Raw genomic sequence first — 19,793 nt, forward strand, 5'->3', positions numbered from 1 at the left:
ATAGCAGTATTGCAAGCTGATTTCATACCAATAGTCACTACACCTAAAAGAAAGGCAGGTATAATGGAAGAAATAGCACAAGGCCAAAAATGGGAAGGCATAAATGAATTAGAGGAACACCCCTCTCATATTTCCTTATATAAGAGGAATTTCTAGCATATAACCTCCAAGTATGATGAGTTTCTTCTGTAGACGTATAAGTATCAATATTATTATGCTAACATTTTTCCCAGATAAAAATAAAGTAGGCCACAAGTCTGGTTTTATGTTATGTTAACATCCATTAGGTATTCTTTGCAATTTTCCCTTTTGCAGCTGTTAAATCACTTATGCCTTTAATATTTTTCATGCATAATGATTTTTGTGGAAGCTGATATAGTAAGCATTTTAAAGTCTTACCAGTTGCAATAATAAAATTACGAGACTTTAAAATCAAACCATGTATCTGAAAAGATAGGAACACCATGCACTTACTTCTTAGGAAACCACACACTCATTCTAATGACGATGCCATTGCTCAAAGGGTTTTGGAAATTCTGTGTATGAATTGCCTTTGGCACAAGATGATGATGTCTGGATGAAAATTAGTTTTCTTGCCCTATAGTACTGCTTCATGTTTTTCTAATTAAAAACAAAACCTCTGATCAAGGGCAAAGAGCATTGAATTTGGAATCAGAAGATCTGGATTCAAGTCTAACCTCTGCCACCTACTAGTTTTGTAATCCTGCATATCCCTTAATTTCTCCTGACACACTTTTCTCCTCTGCAATTTGAGAATAAAAGTACTCAGGCATCACTTCGCAATGGGGATACATTCTGAGAAATGGCATAGTTAGGCTATTTTGTTGTGCAAACATCACAGGGCACTTACATGAACCTAGATGGTACAGCCAACTGCACAGCTAGGCTACAGATTATAGCCCATTGCTCCTACGCTACAAATCTGTATAGACAGCTTGTTACCGTAATGGATATTGTAGGCAGTTGTAACACAACTGTCAGTATTTGCATATCTAAACATAGAAAAGTTAGAATAAAAGGGAAAATGTGGTGCACCTGCATAGCGTACTTACCATGAACAGAGTTTGGAGGACTGGAAGTTGCTCTGGGTGAGTCAGCGAGTGAGTGGCGAGTGAACGTGAAGGCGCAGGACATTATCTGAAGTAGGGGCCGTCTTGTGGCACTGGGCCTTTCCACTGCGGGACCGGACGCTTACTCTGGGTAGATAGTGTCAGAACTGAATTACTTCATAGGACACCCAGCTGGTATCCAGACAACTGCAGGATTGGTTGGCATGGGGAAAACTCTTTGACATATTTGGTGTCAGAAGGGTTGTGTGATGCAGAGAAACAGCATTTTCTTTTCATAGTATTCAAAAGAATATAGAAGAGGTGCATAGGGATCCTTAAGGTGAGTGTGTTGAACCCAGATGAGGCTTACGGGCTCTAGATCCCTCTGGGAGCTGGGATCAAAGAAGGTATATCCTGTGCTAAAGCCATCCTCACTCTCTTGGTCCTTAGCATTCCCCTGTCTTCCTGGTTCTGTTTCCCAAACCCGCTCCCTTGGATGAAAGTAGGATCCCTGCATGCAGGGCACTTGTGATAATGGAATTTGAAAAGATCTTGGCTGGGCTTTTGACAAGAACATCTTCATCTCTCTCTCACACCAGCACCTGGGCCAGCCAGTCCTCTTCCTTCTAAACATCTGAGTTAGTATTACTGCTCTTCTGGCCATTTTATGATAGCCGTGGCCTGAGGGGCATGATGACAAATTGCACAGAGGAGCACAGGGCATGAGGAGGTTGTTCTGTCACAGTCTGAGGCTAAGAGGGAGAAATTAACCCCAAGGCCAGCAGATCCCAACCACCCCACCTCCAATCCACTGGGTCATATGAATGAAACACTTAGCCAGTTATCCTAAGTTTCTTGCTGCAAAACCAGCCCTTTGTGATCTGCTGGAGCAATTACTGTAGTCTGTCATCCGCAATACTCTTTTCAAATCCAAAAATATTCTGTCTTTTCATTTTTCATGTTAATCAAAAAAATAAATAGCAACCACTTAAGTATTCCAACAATAATTGCACTACATATAATTCACTAAATAGAACAACGGATAAATATGTATCATTTTACTGTACTCTTTTTTTTTCATTTTAGATTTAAAAGTGTGCTTTGTTTTTAAGAAAATAAGTAAGGAAAATTGCTTAACATTCTAAGGGGAAAAGAAATCCTCTCCCATGTGGCTGTAAAACTTTTATTTATGGTGATGAGTTGTCCTGTAGCATAACACCCTTATTAACTAAGGTTTTACTGTGGGCACCCTCTATATATTGTATTGTCTGATAGCACAGGGTTTTGTAATTAGAACAAGTAAAATATGAAGTGCCATAAAAAAAGAAAACACAAATCTAATAATATTTGAAATAGTTTACAACAGTGACAGATTAAACGCAAAGAATACACTGACTCACAATTTAGTTATCCTTGGTTAGAGCCACTATAAATTATAAAGATTTTAAAACCAATTCAGGGCTTTTAAAGGAATTCCTTGAGATGGAGAAGTTTCAGTGAGCTCCCTCTGTTAGTATTCTTTAACCATCAACTTAGAAGCTAAGTATTTGATGTTTGAAGGTAAATTAGATACTGATGCAATAGACCAAACATTCAAACGTTCTCATCTTGCAGTATTCATTACTCACACTCATTTATAAAGCATTCAGTTCCTCATTTCCTTATCTGCTGTTGCTGCCTGTAAACTTTGGCACAACATGCTTCATAGCTCCTGGTTACTAAGTCCCATCACTTACTAGTTTCTCAAATTCAAGCAGAACCTTCAAGATCTTAGTGTTAATGTTAAAATATATTGGGGAAGATTTAAGAACTGACGAGACTAAATATTCCCTCTTTTCTCCTAATATAGATTTAATAGTACTTTCCAATGAGTATTTTAAATATATATATATATGTATAGCCGGGTGCAGTGTGACTCACGCCTGTAATCCTAGCACTTTGGAGGCCAAGGTGGGAAGATTGCTTGAGCCTAGGAGTTCGAGACCAGCCTGAATAAGAGTGAGACACCATCTCTACCAAAAATAGAAAAAATTAGCTGGATATGGTGGTATGTGCCTGTAGTCACAGTTACTCAGGAGGCTGAGGCAAGAGGATTGCTTGAACCCAGGAGTTGGAGGTTGCAGTGAGCTATGATGATGCCACTGTACTCTAGCTAGGGTGACAGAGGGTGACTTTATCTCAAAAAAATATATATATATACTTTTTAATTAAAAGGTAACTCATGTTCACTGTTAAAAAATACAAAAATGGAGACTAAAAAGATGAAGACGAGTCACTTATAGTTCCACAATCAAAGGAACAACTTAAAATTTTGATATATACTCTTTACAAAATACTATATTTCATTGAAAACGTATTTATTGAGTGTTTAGTACATGCCCAGAACTGTTTTGGGTGCTAAGAAAAAGAGAGGTGAATGAGGCACAGTCTTTGTCCCTAAAGACTCACAAATAAGATATTAACCAGGAGCTAGTTTATGAGTAGAAGGGTTAGTTGGTACTTGCTAATTTTTGATGCTTTGAATATTTATGGCTTTGGGCTTAATTGAAAACAGTTTATCCCAGGTATGTCAAAATCTACTACAACCTCTGTCTTTTGCATCTTGTTTATTTGGCCCAGATTGTACTAAGTGCATTTGATGGGTAGCCAGACATATTTATTAGTTTGCATTGTTATACAGATTCCTCTAGGGAAACACCCATTTCTCAGTGTGTTTTATGTTAGTTTTGGGGGATGGAGATATGTGTTAGGTAGGAAAATAGATTTTATGGCCACAAATGTTTGAGAAATTCTGGGTTAAACGATCATACAAAATACAAAATCAGTTGTTATTCATGGGTGATTAACCTAAACGTGGAAGCTAAAACTATTAAACCACTAGAAGAAGATGTAGGAAAGAAAATATTTTCATGACCTTGAGGTAGGCAAAGAGTTTTTAGCAGGATATAAAAATAATGGACAAATTTGACTTCAGCAAAATTAAAAACACCAACTAATTAAAAGAGTTTAAAAATAAAAACAAATAAAGAAAGCGAAAAGGCAATTTACAGAGTGTGAGAAAATATTCACAATACATATATATCTGACAAAGCACTCATATCCACAATATATAAAGAACTCCTATAAACCGATGATAAAAACACAATTCAAAAAGCCAAAACTAAAAAAGATTAGGGAAAAAAATTTGATGAGATAATTCACATAAAAATATGTAAATGGTCAATAAGCACAAGAAAGGGTGCTTAACAGTAATCAAGGAAATGCAAATTAAAACCATAAAAAGGTACCACTTCACATCAACTACAATGACTAAAAAAAGATTTAAATACCAAGCATCCACAGAGATACGAACCAGCTGTGATACATGGATGGCAGAATATAAAATTGTACAACTGCTTTGGAAAAGAGTTTGCCACTAAATAAATAGTTACTGGCAACAATAAATTCCACTCCTACATGGACTTCTCAGCATCTGTATATTTATATATATTATCTAACACACACACACAATGAAAACCTTGCTGCACCTGAGAGGAATGAAAGGGTATGTCCACAAAAAGACTGGTACAAAGAATGTTCATAGCAGCTTTACTTACAATGAGAATGAACTGCTGATTCCCACAACATACATGAACCTCACAAACATGAACAATTGATTCACAAATCAACAGAAACATGAAGCCAAGGGAAAGAAATAGGCACAAACTAGTACTTGCTATATGATACCATTTACATAAAATAAAAGAATAGTTGAAACTAAGCTGTGGTAATAAAAATCATTTAGAATAATGATTGCCTCTAAGGAGGGTCTAGGGCAGGGGTGAGGAACCTGAGGCATTAAAGCCATATATGGCCTTTTAGGCTCTTAAGTGCAGCCCCTTGACTGAATCCAAATTTTACAGAACAAATCCTTTTATTTTTATTAATACATTTTTGTTCATCTTTTATATTTTTATTTTACTTTTTAAATGAACGTATTTAAAATGCCAAATAGCAGGTTTCAACAAAATAATCTTCCCAGATTGACCAGCACAATTAGAGCATTGGTAAGCCCTAAGGGCTAAGTTGACAGCTGCTACGCTCATGATTTAGTTCGAACTTCCCCCTATCTACTGGTGTCACTACCATATGAGGCTGGTTGGTGAGAGTTTATGGGGGTCGATCACGCCAGTCTGTTACTAGCTTTTGACTACAGTGCGCTGTGTTTCTGTTTGAAGTGGAATTTGTGAATAGTTGCACAGCTTGACAGTATTTCTTAATTGTGTCTGCTTAACAGCCCATCATGTCAAAGACCACCAAGAGAATGCTAAAGGGGAAAAAAAACCAGATTTTTAAATGAGGATTGGAAATTGCAATACTATTTTGTTTCTGCCAAAGATAAGATGATATGCTTGCTTTGCGGTATTGCTATATCTACATTAAAGAAATTCTATGCCACCAACATTGTAACACTCATACGGACCACAAATATTTTAAATTAGAGGGAGAGGTGTGAGAGGTTGTATTGCAGAAATTAAAAGATGAAAAGCAAAAGCAAAGATAATTCTTTCAAGCAGCAAGAACACCTGGAAATAATGTCACTGAAGCAGCTCATATAGTATAATAAGTGTATATTAATAGCTTATATACTTGGAGAAAAGAGGAAGCCATTCAGTGATGCAGAAATTGTGAAAGAATGCATTGTCAAAGTTGTAGGATTCTTAGACCCCCATAACGCTTCAAAGTACAAACAACTGCCTCTATCAGGAAGAAGCATAACTGATCAGCAGCATGAATTAGCCTTCAACTGACCAGAACAACCTCATGCAATACTTCAAAAGGAAAATAATGTTATTCGATTGCTTTGGATGAATCAACTGATACTACTGACTCAGTGTAGGTTTTATATTTCATTCGGGTCATAACAGAAGATTTTCTTTGCTATGAAGAGTTACTTGTCTTGGGCACTCTTGCAAACAGAACACAGGGAATACATAGCTTCAACAGTTTTCAAAATAAATGTCGTGAAGTTGGACTGAATTTCGTAAATTTACTGAGTGTATGTACAGATGGTGCACTTTCCATGACAGGAAAACAAAAAGAGTTTATTGCACAGATTTAAAAAGTATTAACAGATCCAGACGCTCTCATTTTTTTTTCATTGTGTCTTGTATCAACAAAATGTCTGTGGTAAAGCTACTGTTTTAAGTGACACCTTGCAGCGAGTTATAAGTATTATAAACTATTTTTGTGCAAATGCAACACGGCATCGTCAGTTTTCATAACATGCTAAAGTTGAAGGATGAGGTATTCAGTGTAGATTTGTCGTACCATTCTAAAGTGTGTTGGCAATTGCAGAGACAGGTGTTAGCCATAATTATATTTAAATTTTTCAAATTTTTTAGAGCAATTTTTGTGCAGCCATGGATAGATAAGTCAAAAATTAGTGTTATTTTTGAATATGAGTTCTATCAAGGAACCAATGCAGCACAGACAGCTAAAAATATCAATGAAGTGTTTGGGAAGGATGTGGCTAATGAACACACAGTATGTTGATGGCTTAAGAAGTTCTGATGGTGATTTTAATTTTGAAAATGAGCCACGTGGGCAACCTGAGACCAAGGTGGGTAACGCTGAGCTGAAAGCTGTAGTGGAAGCAAATCCATCTCAACCTACACGTGCATTAGCAGCAAGGTTTGACGTTACTATCTCAACAATATTGGGCCATTTAAAACAAATCAGCAAGGCAAAGAAGCTTGATAGATGGGTTCCACACAAATTAAACGAGTGTCAGAAGAGAAATTGTCTCAAAGCTTGCCTTTCGTTGCTGTCACAACATAAAGGCAAACCATTTCTACACTGTATTGTTAAGTGTGATGAAAAATGGATTCTTTTTGACAATCTCAAATGTTCGGTACAATGGCTGGATAAAGATGAAGTGCCCACAGTCCCAAACCGATTATTCATCAAAAAAAGCTAATAGTGTCTGTTTGGTGATCCAGCACTGGTATTATCCACTACAGCTCCATCAAACCTGGTCAATTGATTATAATGAATGTCTTTGACAATCATCTGGATGAAACGATGAGGACACTTGCTATTAAGCAGCTGAGACTGGTCAATAGAGACGGCCCAATCCTCTCACAAGACAACGCTCAACCACATGTCGCACACACAACGCTGCTCAAACTACAGAGGCTGGGCTTAGAAACCCTGTCATCCACTGTATTCACCAGCCTTTACACCATCTGACGACCACTTCTTCCAGGCTTTGGACCACTTCTTCCAAGGAAAAATATTCCATTCTCAACAAGCCGTGGAAAACGCCTTTTGCAATTTCACCGCCACTCGCTCTCCAGGCTTCTTCACGGCTGGCATAAACAAGCTACCATTAAGATGGCAAAACTGTGTGGATAGTTTAGGTGCATATTTGATTAACTGTACTGCTTTTTGTTTGAGATATAATAAACTACTGCTTCTTGTTTGAGATATGATAAACTACACTTTTGATTCCAAATCGGACATTTCATATTTAATGACCTAAAATATCTCTGTGAGAACAGTTAGTTCAATTTTATGAAGAACAGAATCAGCAATGTGAATTATTAAAGGAATATTTCTATAGGAATATAGCATTTCTGTGTGATATATCAAATCAAAACGACTTGAATATTTCTTTGCAAGGTAACACTACATCTATATATGATATGTGGCAAAAAATCCAAGCATTTCAAAACAAGCTTCTTTCAAACACTTCTTCAAAAGGAAATTTTGGTTGAACATTTTCCCCAGTTAGCAAAAGTCACTGATGAGCAGGATGATATATGTGAATCATTTGAAGAATATGCAGCTGTTATAGATCTATTAATAGAAGAATACAAGAAAGGTCACTGGCTTTGAGAATCATGACATCACACTCAAATTAGCATTTTAGCCTCACCTAGTTGACATCGCCAATCACCTAAAGAACTACAGATGGACTTGACTGAGTTCTCAGTAGATGACATTTTAAAGTCTTTGTTTGATGCTAAGAAAGATGCAATTGAAATATGGAAAAATACAGTAGAATACCCACACCTTTGGCAACATGCCTGAAAAATGCTTTCATGCTTTTCAATCACTTATTGCTGCAAATCTACATTCTCCTACCTAACCCAAATCAAGATGCCCTAAAGGTCACAGATGACTGATGCCCATCTAAAGGATCAGCTGAAACTGCGGACCTCAATTCAAAGGCTTTCCAACAAAAAGCAGACACAACAAAGTCATTTAAAGATTAGTTAACCTGAAAATTAACAAGTAGTTTTCATCTTTTTGAAATTATTAAGTACATTGTAGATAGATTTTTCCAAAGTAATGTACATTTTTAAGTATATCTAACTGAGTTTCTTGAATTTCGCCTTCTTTGATTATAGCTAAATTAATGTGGTCTTCCAGCATGAAAAGTTTCCCCACCCTTGGTCTAGGGGCAACTGGAAAGAACACATGGAAATTTCACCGGGTGATGAAAATGTTCTCTCTCTTGATTTGAGTGATGGTAACACAAGTGTATACTTTTTTGTAAATTTTAATGTTGATATATATTCTGTTCAACTTACAAAAGAGTTGCCAAGCTAGAACAATGAACTCCTGTATTCCCTTCATCCATATTCACCAATTGTACAGTGTATACATTTGTTGAAATTCATTGAACCATATGCTTAATATCTGGGCATTCTATTGGACACAAATGTTGTCTTAATACAGGGTGAAAATAGGCTATTTTACTGAAAAACTCCTCAGAAGTTGTTAAATCTCCAAAAGAACATTGTATACATTATGTATTACTTCCTAGATTTTTTTGGAAGAGAAACCTAGTTTTCAATGAAAACCTGCTGTGCCAGTGTCCTGAGGAATGGTCATTGGGGCAATGCTATTCTCAGCCCTGAGTGCTCACTGGGAACACCCGGGGAACTTTTAAAACCTTGTGAAGTTCAGGCTGCACCTCAGAGTGAAAAAACTAGACTACTGGCGGAGCCAAGGCATCAACCTATTTAAATCCCAGGTGATTACAAGGTATAGTCATGGCTGAGAACCACTGTTTTATGGAAACATCTCCTCTCTTTTAAGTATGTACACTTGCCCAGTTAGATAATGGCTCACATTTGATAAACATAACTGCCAAGTCCAACGATCTGGTGTCCTCACTCAGAGGATACCTGTACTGGGAACAGAGGTCTATCTTCCTGGCTAACGCCCACCTGGCTGGCTCTCTGACTCTGAGACTCTGGATTCTTCCCTCCGGACCCCTACCCTGCCTGCAGTTCATTGCAGTGACTGACCTCTCTGGACCAGGTTTCCTATTCTCTTCCAGCCCAGCTCTATGCTAGTAAATGATCTGATTGGCTGTTGGGGCCTCCTGTCATGTGACCAGCACCCAATGAGAGCAAGGCTTTGGTCCCTTGGGCCCTTCAGTCTATATTCTGAACTTTCTCACGGGCCATCCTGCTTCCCACCGTTTGCAGACCTGTTACTGATCTCAGCTCCTGGTCTCTTGCCTCATTCTTGACCATAGTCTCAAACTGACCTCTTGACTCTGATAGTGCTCGTTTGGCCCCGCTGTAGGCTGCCAATGCGCCTGTAAGTCATGCATCAATCGCGGTAGTTTCTTCTACCCTCCCTGGAGTGAGGGAACCATCCAACCTAAACCAGGACCCCTTTCAGGTGCCGGCGGGGGGAGCCCCAACTTAGGAAAGAGATTGGGGCAGTTTCTCCCTGCCTCAGCTAACCTCTCTGGTCTCACCTACATGTGCTGTAGGTACCACTCCGTCTTGGCTGGGCTTGCCCTCTGACCCTGCCTGGCCAGCCTTATGCTGTTGGACCCCACGAGGAATTGCGCATTAGGCCGAAGCCATTGTATCAGGTTTCTGTGTGCCTCTGCGGGGCTGCTGTCTGCCCCGCATTCCATTCCACTGACCGTGTGGTGCATTCTCGGTGCAGGCGGCTAGATGAAGTGCAGATCAGAAAATACAGCTGCTCTCCCCTTGCAGCTCCAAGTGCCCTCTCTGTCATCTGCCTCCCTTGGCTCAGGCCTGCCCCTTCCTGGCGTGGGTCAGAGCTTTGATCCAGGGTTTATCTTCGTGTCTATTCGTGGTTTGTATCTGTCCCTAGCCTCAAACCCATGTCATAGATCCCTCCAAGGGGTATGGAGAAGCCACATTCCTGACATGGGGTTCGCGGACATCTGTTGTTTTTGCCTGCCCAGCCTCCACTCCCTTCTCCTGGTAACGACACCCAACTTTTGCTTGGGGGAACCAGTGTTCACTTCCAATCAGAAATAACACCGATCCACCATACACTAGAGTGTCCCTCCCTTGACCAAGGCGAGGAGGGCAGAAGTATGAGATTAAATCATTCAAATGCTTCCTCTCTGAAACTTGAGTGGAGCAGAGCAGGAAAAATTTTAATAGGGCTAAAAATAGTCAAACCTACTTATCTCAAAGGGTAATGCTTTTTTTTGTTTCTACCACCTAAAGCCTCTGAAATCTCTGTTCTTTTCTAAGATTTATTCTTTCATCCTACATTTTCTACAATTCCCAGAGCTTCTTTTTTATAGTACCAAGAGCTGGTTCTATTGTTTCTGACCAATAGATTCAACTAGTTTACAGTCGATCTTTTTTTTCCTTAGGATTTTACAAAATTATTTTATAAGGGTGATTTATATCACAGGATCTCACTAAAGGGCTGTGGAGAAGAACTAGCCCCAAAATCTTCCTGTTGAATCTGCATACTGTACAGATGAGGACTGAGAGCTCAGGAATTTAGGTAACATGCAGTGCCCTGGTCATACGCTTAACTGATTTCATATTAGGAAAATTGTCTATTAGTCACTTCTAGATGGAGGGGGAAGGAAGCATTTATTTAATATTCGGAGCCTCCCCCATCCTGTAACAAAATGTGAATAAATTTATTTACCTAAATTTTCTTTCTTTCTTTTTGGAAGGAAATCACTTTATCCTAATTATCTCACAAATAACATCACAATAGCTCGTTTAAGGAGGCCACACCAACATTTGCCCAGCCCCAATTCTTTATCATCTCAATGAACTACACAGTAAGAACACCCTCGTCCACTGTAGTTCTGAAGCAAGGAAGCTATCAAATGACAGAGGAGAGGTTTAACTGATGGTTTTACACTTCATACTTTCACTATCAATGACTACATTAACTTGCTCTTGAGAGCTGATTTTTCCATTTCTTCCATTTGAACTTCGTGATAAGAATAATCCGTTTGCAAGTCTGCACTGTTTCAGCCCTTCACTGAAACCCTCACAGAGTTTTTGGTCGCTCTGGTGCTAGGCACAGTCCAAAAACTGTTTTATCTCATAGAAGCAAGGGCCCACCTGCTGCTGCTGTGCCTGCGGGCTTCCCTGAGGCTCCTGGTAAGTGACATCAGGGTTGGAGGGCTCAGCATTACATCCGTCCTCCACTGACGCCCCAGCGGTGGCAGGACCCAGTGTGTGCCCGACTGCAGTGCCCACAGCCACACCTGCTGCAGTGGTCGCCATCTGGGCCACGAGACCTGAGAGCTGGCCGCCGGGCGCAGTGGCAGGTGAGCCAACTGCAGACGGTCGCGCAGCCGCTGGCTGAGCTGCTGGTGCTGGCCTGGGTGCAGTTCTTATCCGAGGTGCCTGGCTGGCTCAAGGGGGGACGTAACTTCGGTTTCCATGTGGCATTGCAAGTGCTGGGGGCAGGGGGATAGAGGGTTTGGAGTCTAGAACTGTGAAGATCTGTGAAGAGCCCAGTGGCTTTGGCCTACCTACTCTTGAAACTACCTCTCAGAGTTTCCAAACTTCACAAGAGTTGTTTTTTTCTTTTTAAAGAACTGCTCTCTGATTTATATTTGGTAACTGAAAATAAAGGAATTCGTTCAGATTTTTCAATTCCTCATAAAATCCTCTGGTTATAGGGGACAAAGTATCTTCTTTTTTGCTTCTGAAAGGAACTGTTGTAATTATTAGCATCTATTACCTCCCAATGTATATTGTGCACTTCACTTGCAAAGATAACATTCTCGATCCATCATGAATATATTAATCTATGTAATTGGAGTGAATTTTATAGGGTGAAAAGAATGTCAAGTCTTTGTACCTGTATAATCCTAGCTAAGATAATTGTTTAACATCTCTAAGCCTCCATATCCTTGTTTGTAAAGCAGACCAAACCAGGGACACCTATGTCATAGAGACCTAGGGCAGGGTAGGTGAGAAAACATTAACCCCTCCTGTTCAGAGCCTGGCCCGTCATAGACAAACAAATACATGTTGAATGAGGCATTTGTGTATTACTTCCCAGGTCCATTCTGCTCTCCCAAAAATGCTTTCTTAAAATCATGTAGCAAGCAGATTATATAAAATTGTCCCTGGGACTTAATCACAGAAAATTCTCCTGACAAAGTACATTTTGGAGTATTTGGTCCAGGAACATAGCCAGTGATTTTGCAAGCATATCTCTCCAGCAAAAACAAGGCCTCTGTACAAAGGAACGTCTCATTCCCTTGGCTTCTTGTCTGCTTTGGTTTGCTCGAACTTCTGCAGACGTTCAAGCTCAACTCGAAAGACACTGGGTTCTAAACTCTAAACCCACGGTCTTCCTAATGGAGGACACTGAGGTACAAGGGAGACAAAACATGCAGCTTGCCCAATAACAGGATTTCAAAAGGAGAAGAAGCCAGGGCGTGGTGGAGTGCCCCTGTAGTCCCAGCTACTCTGAAGCCGAGGCAGGAGGATCGCTTGAGCACAGGAGTTCAAGGTTACAGTGAGCTGTCATCGTACTACTGCACTCCAGCCTGAGTGACAGAGAGAGACCTTGTCTCAAAAACAAAAACAAAACAAAAAATAGGAGAAGAAAAAGACTTTTCAGCCCTCTTACTCCCCTGCTCCCCAACACTTGAGGAATTATGCCAAATCAAGGAATAAACTTCCCGGATAAAGAAATGATAGAGAAACTTGTCTGATTTTAGGCAACCCTTCAGTGTATGAAGACAATGGAAAACGTAAGAAGAGGTAGCAGCGTCTAAGAGTGAGCACTTGGGATGTAGACTGCAGTTCCATACAGCATCAGCCACAGCCAAAGGGTCTGAATGAGGTTTTTCTTCCCCACCCAACTAATTTCCTCTTCATGTCTGCTAATGGATACATTTTGTACCCACATGAAACTGAGACATACTAAAGCAAAAATAAATAAATAAATATACTATGTTGATATGATTTATTTTAGTCTTCCAGTTAATACCTATGCCATAGAAATTTAAAGTAATTAAGAGATAGTTTTCATTTTTTTCAAAGCCCAACCTACTATATTTGATGAAATAGAAAAGAGATTTAAATCAGCAATAGTATAATTATTGTCCAAATAGACTATAAATGTTGATATGCCAAATAAGACACCTGGATAGTGTGTATGTTCCAGTTTCACATAGATACAACATTTTATGGGGAAAGAACTGAAACCACAGGGAAGTAACTTGACTAAGGCACAGGCTGGTGTCAGCTCTGGAAATTTTCTTACTTCCCTGAAAATTGTCATTCCAAACCTCTTCCCACAAACTGAATTTTAATGTACACACAATTGGTTTACTGAATTATTAGGTTTTCCCACTAAATCTGCCCTAATTTTAGCATTCTCTGAATAATTCATACACTGTGTATTTGTTGCATGGCTACTAGTTCCAGGCACTGTTCTAAGAAGTGAACAAAATAGACCAAGAACCTGTATTCAGGGAGCTTATATTTTAGTAGAAGAAGGGCAGGCAATAAACCAGAAAATAAGGAAATATATAATATATCAGATGCTAATAAGTGCTCAAATAAAGCAGAATAAAAATGATGGAGATCCAACTTCTAGGTATATACCCAAGAAAAATGATAACATATATCTACACAAAAATTTGTTCACAAATGTTCTTAACACCATTGTTCATAATAGCCAAAACATTGAAACAACTCAAAGATCCACCTACTGATAAATGAAGAAATGTGGTATATCCACACTATATAAAATATAAAATGTGGTATATCCATACTATGGAATATTATCTGCCAAGAAGAAGCAATGAAGTACTGATATACGCCACAACCTGGATGCTCTTGAAAACATTATGTAAAATGAAAGAAGCCAGTCACAAAGGATTACATATTGTGTAATTCCATTTATATGAAAAGTCCAGAATAAGCAAATTATGAAACTGAAAGAAGATGTGATTAGTGGTTTGCTATGGTGGTGATGACCAAAGGGTGCAGGGTTTCTTTTTGGGGTGATAAAAATGTTCTGCAATTGAATGGTGATGGATGTACAACTCTGTGATTATACTAAAAGTCCATTGTATACTTTAAGTGGGTGAATTGTATGAGATGCGCATCATTATATTATACTTCAATAAAGCTATTTTAAAAATAATGGGTAACAGTGGGGTGGGAGTGGGTTGCTACTGTTTTATGAAGGGTCAAAGAAGGTCACTGACAAAGTGAAATTTGAGCAGAGACTGCAAGGAATTGAGGAAGTGAGCCTGTGGATACCTGGGAGAACAGCATTCTAGACAGAAGAGATAGCAAATGAAAAGACCCTGTAGTGAGTAAAAGATTCAGATGCTGACAACTGACCTACAAAGGAAAACCCATCAGGCTAACAGCAGAATTCTCAGCAGAGACCTTACAAGCCAGAAGGAATTGGGGCCCCATTTTTAGTCTTCTTAAACAGAACAACTGCCAGCCAAGAATTTAGTATCCTGCAAAACTAAGTTTAATAAGTGATGGAGAAATAAACACTTTTCCAGATAAGCAAACACTAAAATAGCAAACACTACTTTCCAGTAGCAAACACTACTAGGCCTGCCCTACAGAAAATGCTCAAAAAATGTATTACTATACATGGAAAAGCACAACAGATACTCACCAGTGTAAAATTACCCCAAAGTTAAAGCTCATAGCTATTATAAAACAATAGCACAAGAGAGGAAACAAAAGAACAAGGTATCATCCAACATGAGGAACAGAACAGTATCCCACAAATCAATAGTAACACTGAACGTGAATGATCTTAATTCCCCATTTAAAAGACATAGACTGGCTGAATGGATGAAAAACCACAACCCAATTACACACTGTCTCCAAGAAACACATCTAAGTTGCAAGGGCTCACACAGACTCAAGGTAATGGGATGGAAAAAATAGTCCCTGCAAGTGGAAACCAAAAGCAAGCAAGTGTTGGCACTCAGATATCATGCTGAATGATCCCTAGGTCAATGATGAAATTAAGATGAAAATCAAAAGATTACTAATAACAGTCAAGCTGAGAATCAAATCAAGAACTCAATACCATTTATGGTAGCTAAAGAAAATAAAATACCTAGGAATATACTTAACCAAGAAGGTGAAAGATTTCTACAAGGAGAACTACAAAATATTGATAAAGAAATCATAGATGATATAAACAAGTGGGAAGCCATCCCTTGCTATGGCAGAATCAACATTGTTAAAATGTCTATTCTGCCCAAAGTGATTTACAGATTCAATGCAATCCCCATCAAAATACCAACATCATATTTCACAAATATAGAAAAAATGACCATAAGCTTTATTAGGAACCAAAAAAGAGCACAAATAGCCAAAGCATCTTAAGCAAAAAGAAGAAATCTGGAGACGTCCCAGACTTCAAAGTACCTGACTTCAAAGTATACTACGAGGCTATAATAACCAAAACAGCACAGTACTGGTATAAAAGTAGAGACATAGACCAATGGAATAGAATGACCAATGGAATAGAATGGAGAACTCAGAAATAAAACAATCTACCTACAAGCAACTGATCTTTGACAAAGAAGACAACAAAATACATTGAGGAAAGGCATACACCATTCAATAAATGGTACTGGGAGGAAAGGATAGCCACATGCAGAAGAATGAAACAGGACCCCCGTCTCTTGCCATATATAAAAATTAATTCAACTTGGAAAAAGACTTAAATGTAAAGTATGAAACCATAAAATTTCTGGAAAAAATATAGGAAAAACTCTTCTAGACATTGGCCTAGCCAAAGAATTTGTGACTAAGAACCCAAAGACAAATACAGCAACAATAAAAATAAATAAATGGGACTTAATTAAATTAAAAAGCTTCTGCACAGCAAAGGAAATTATGAACAGAGTAAACAGACAACCCACAGAATGGGAGTAAATACTCACAAACTATACATCTGACAAAGGTCTAATTGCCAGAATCTATGAAGAACTCAACCAAATCAGTTCAGAAGAAAACAAACAACCCCATCAAAAAGTGAGAAAATGACATGAACAGAATTTTTTGAAAGAAGACAGAGAGACTGCCAACAAACATATGAAAAAATGTTCAACATCACTAATCATCAGAGAAATGCAAATTAAAACCACAATGAGATACCACCTTATGCTTGTCAGAATGGCCATTATTAAAAAGCCAAAAGACAATAGATGCTGGCATGAATTCAGAGAGAAAGGAACACTTACACACTGTTAGTGGGACTGCAAGTTAGTACAACCTCTATGGAAAACAGTATGGAGATTCCTTAAAGAACTAAAAGTAGATCTACCACTCAACCCACTAATCCCACTTCTGAGTATCTACCTAAAGGAAAATAAGTCATTAAAAAAAAAAAAAAAAACACCTCTACTCAAATGTTTATCACAGCACAATTGACAGTTGTAAAGATGTGGAATCAACCTAAGTGCTCTTCAATTTATGAGTGGATAAAGAAAATGTGGTAGGACAGGCGTGGTGGCTCACACCTGTAATCCCAGCATTCTGGGAGGCTGAGGTGGGTGGATCGCTGAAGGTCAGAAGTTCGAAACCAGCCCGAGCAAGAGCAAGATCTGTCTCTACTAAAAATAGAAAGAAATTAATTGGACAGCTAAAAATATATAGAAAAAATTAGCCGGGCATGGTGGCATATGCCTGTAGTCCCAACTACTCGGGAGGCTGAGGCAGGAGGATCACTTGAGCCTAGGAGTTTGAGGTTGTTGTGAGCTAGGCTGACACCATGGCTCTCTAGCTCAGGCAACAGAGTAAATCTCTGTCTCAAAAAAAAGAAAATGTGGTACACACACACACACACCATAGAGTACTGCTCAGTCATAAAAAGGAATGCAATAATGTTTTTTGCAGCAACTTGGATGGAACTAGAGACCATTATCTAAGTGAAGCATCTCAGGAATGGAAAATCAAACACTACATGTTCTCACTAATAAGTGGGTGCTAAACAGTGGGCACAAAGAGAAGTAAAGGACATTGGAAACCAAGAAGAGGAGTGGCTGGGAGGTGGGTGAGGGATAAAAACTTACCTATCGGGTAGAACGAACATTATTCAGGTGATGGGCACACCTTAAGTCACACCTAAGAGCCCTGACTTAAGCATTATACAAGGTATCCACATAATAAAACATTTGTATCCCTTTAATATTTATATTGAGATGCAAGAGGAACAGCAAGTAGGTCAGCAAGTAGGCTATAGAGAAAGCAAAGCAAGGGGAGATTAAAGAGTTAACCAAGTGGGGTGGGAACGCATTGGCCAGGCCTGTAAACCACTGAACTTTGGCCTTGCTCAGAATGAAATGGGCAACCACTGGAGAATTTTGAGCAGAGATGTGGCATGAGTTTTCACTCTGTTGTCCCTGTGATGGATCAGAAAATTAACTGGTTTCATAACAGTATTCATAAAAAGTTTTGGCTTTACTTCTGGACTTAAAGTTCCGAATGCAAACAGAACCAGGGCAGGGGTCCCCCCTCACCCAGGCCTGCTGAGAGTGCTGCCCGGGCGTCACTGTCAGAACCAGTGAAGAGCCAGGAAGGAGCCGAGAGCTCTGAGGCTAGATCTGGTCTAGTCTTCATCTGGTCTTGGCAAGTCTTGTAAAAACTTTCTTTATGAGAGGAGACAGCCATCAGATTAACCAGTAATTGTATTTGACACTAAGAATGCCAGGCCATAAAAGGATTATCTAATATAACTGGAAGCTTCTGAGACCAGTGATAGAGATGCATGCTGGAAGCTGACTTCTGAGTCCCTGCCTAAACCAAACGGAAGGCAGAAGGAAGATAAGTGACTGAGTTCATAGACTTTAAAATTCATGTATCTATTCTTAGCTTCTCTCTCTGCATAGTGCTTTTTACCAAGAGACACTGGGAGAATGGATGAGGGTATTTGAAAGGGAGGTGGAAGGAAGGAAGTGAATGAAGTTTACTTTAATGATGACTTACAATTACCTTGTTGTTTTTCAGAACTAATTTTAAAATATTTGTTTCTTCCTTTACATGTCAAATCAAACTGCTTGAAAAATACATTCTAAAAAATCCTATTTTCTGTGGGTGGAGTTTAAGGAACAGATTTTTTCCCCCTTTAAAATATATTCTGCTTAGCTAACTTCACTATTGACAATTTACATTTACTTAAATAAAAGAAATAATAGGACTGCGTACAAGATATTTTGACAGCATGACTAATGGTCTGGTTACTAGAGAATTATGTTATAGGAGGTGAGAAATGCCCTCTCGAGTCCAATTGTTCTCAATATCCCAGATGACATTTAACAGGAAAACAGGAAATGCTGTTGAATGGATGAATTTAGAGTGCTAGGTAATGTATTAAATACTTTTTCTGGATTCCTAAAAATGAGCCAGACAAGATGCAACCAATAAAACTGCATGCACTCTAGAAAAAATATGGAAAATTAAGATGGATAACATACTGTAGATAGATTCTCCTTGAGTATGCTCATTATTCTTGAGAGAGTTGAAACAACTATGGGGAAATAAGACCCTGGAGTTGGTTTTATCAGGGTATCAGGGACCGGACGGAATAGACTAGGTGTTCAGGAAGCTCATGGACCCAGGTAAAGAGGTGTGGCATTTGCATGGTTAGAATGTAGGTAGTTCAGGGACTAAGGCTGTGCAAGTGGTCTGAACCAGGGGTCAGCTTTTATCTTTTCCCATCTTTGACTACACATCTCTCATTAACTCTCTATTTCTCTCTCTTGTCCCCTTTCCCTCTCTTCCACTTTCTTTCTCTCTCTCTCTCTCTCTCTCTCTCTCTCTCTCTCTGTTATATACCAAATTGAAGCCCATTTTTATTGACTACTGTCTCTACTGAAAAAAGTTTTATGTTCCTGTGTATATTTTTTATCCATTCTTCTGCAGGTCGCCTGGGAAAGAAAACAAAAACAAGGAACAGTAAGTTCTGTGCTAACTTTTAAAAATGGCCAACTGAAAACAATTTTATCTTACAAGTAGATTCCTTCTTTTTAGTGGGTCAGTGGCTTTTGACAGGAAAAAAACAAAATAAAACCTTCCCATTGGCTCCAAATTTACACAAAAGTGCTCAGAAAGATTCCTTCAGTCAGGAAGAAAATTGATTAATTAGCAAGAGGAGATGACCACCCTATTTATATTATATAATAGACAGAAATTGGCCAGGTATGGCAGCTCATGCCTATTATCCCAGCACTTTGGGAGGCCAGGGTGGGAGGATCGCTTGAGGCCTGGAATTCAAGACCAGTCTGAGCAACATAGCAAGACCCCACCTCTACAAAAATTTAAAAAAAAATTAGCTGGGTGTGATGGCACATCTATGTATTCCTAGCTACTCAGGAGACTGAGGTAGGAGGATCACTTGAGCCCAGAAGTTTGAGGCTGCAGTTAGCTGTGATCACACCACTGCACTTAAGCCTGGGCCATAGAGTGA

General features: G+C 39.0%; 1 pseudogene; it reads right to left on the reverse strand.

Moving 5' to 3' along the window:
- Positions 1 to 11,206: 11,206 nt before the first annotated feature.
- Positions 11,207 to 11,764, reverse strand: LOC109729435 (putative coiled-coil-helix-coiled-coil-helix domain-containing protein CHCHD2P9, mitochondrial; annotated as a pseudogene).
- Positions 11,765 to 19,793: the final 8,029 nt, after the last annotated feature.

Source organism: Microcebus murinus, chromosome 14, assembly GCF_040939455.1.
Source record: "Microcebus murinus isolate Inina chromosome 14, M.murinus_Inina_mat1.0, whole genome shotgun sequence".
NCBI lineage: Eukaryota > Metazoa > Chordata > Mammalia > Primates > Cheirogaleidae > Microcebus > Microcebus murinus.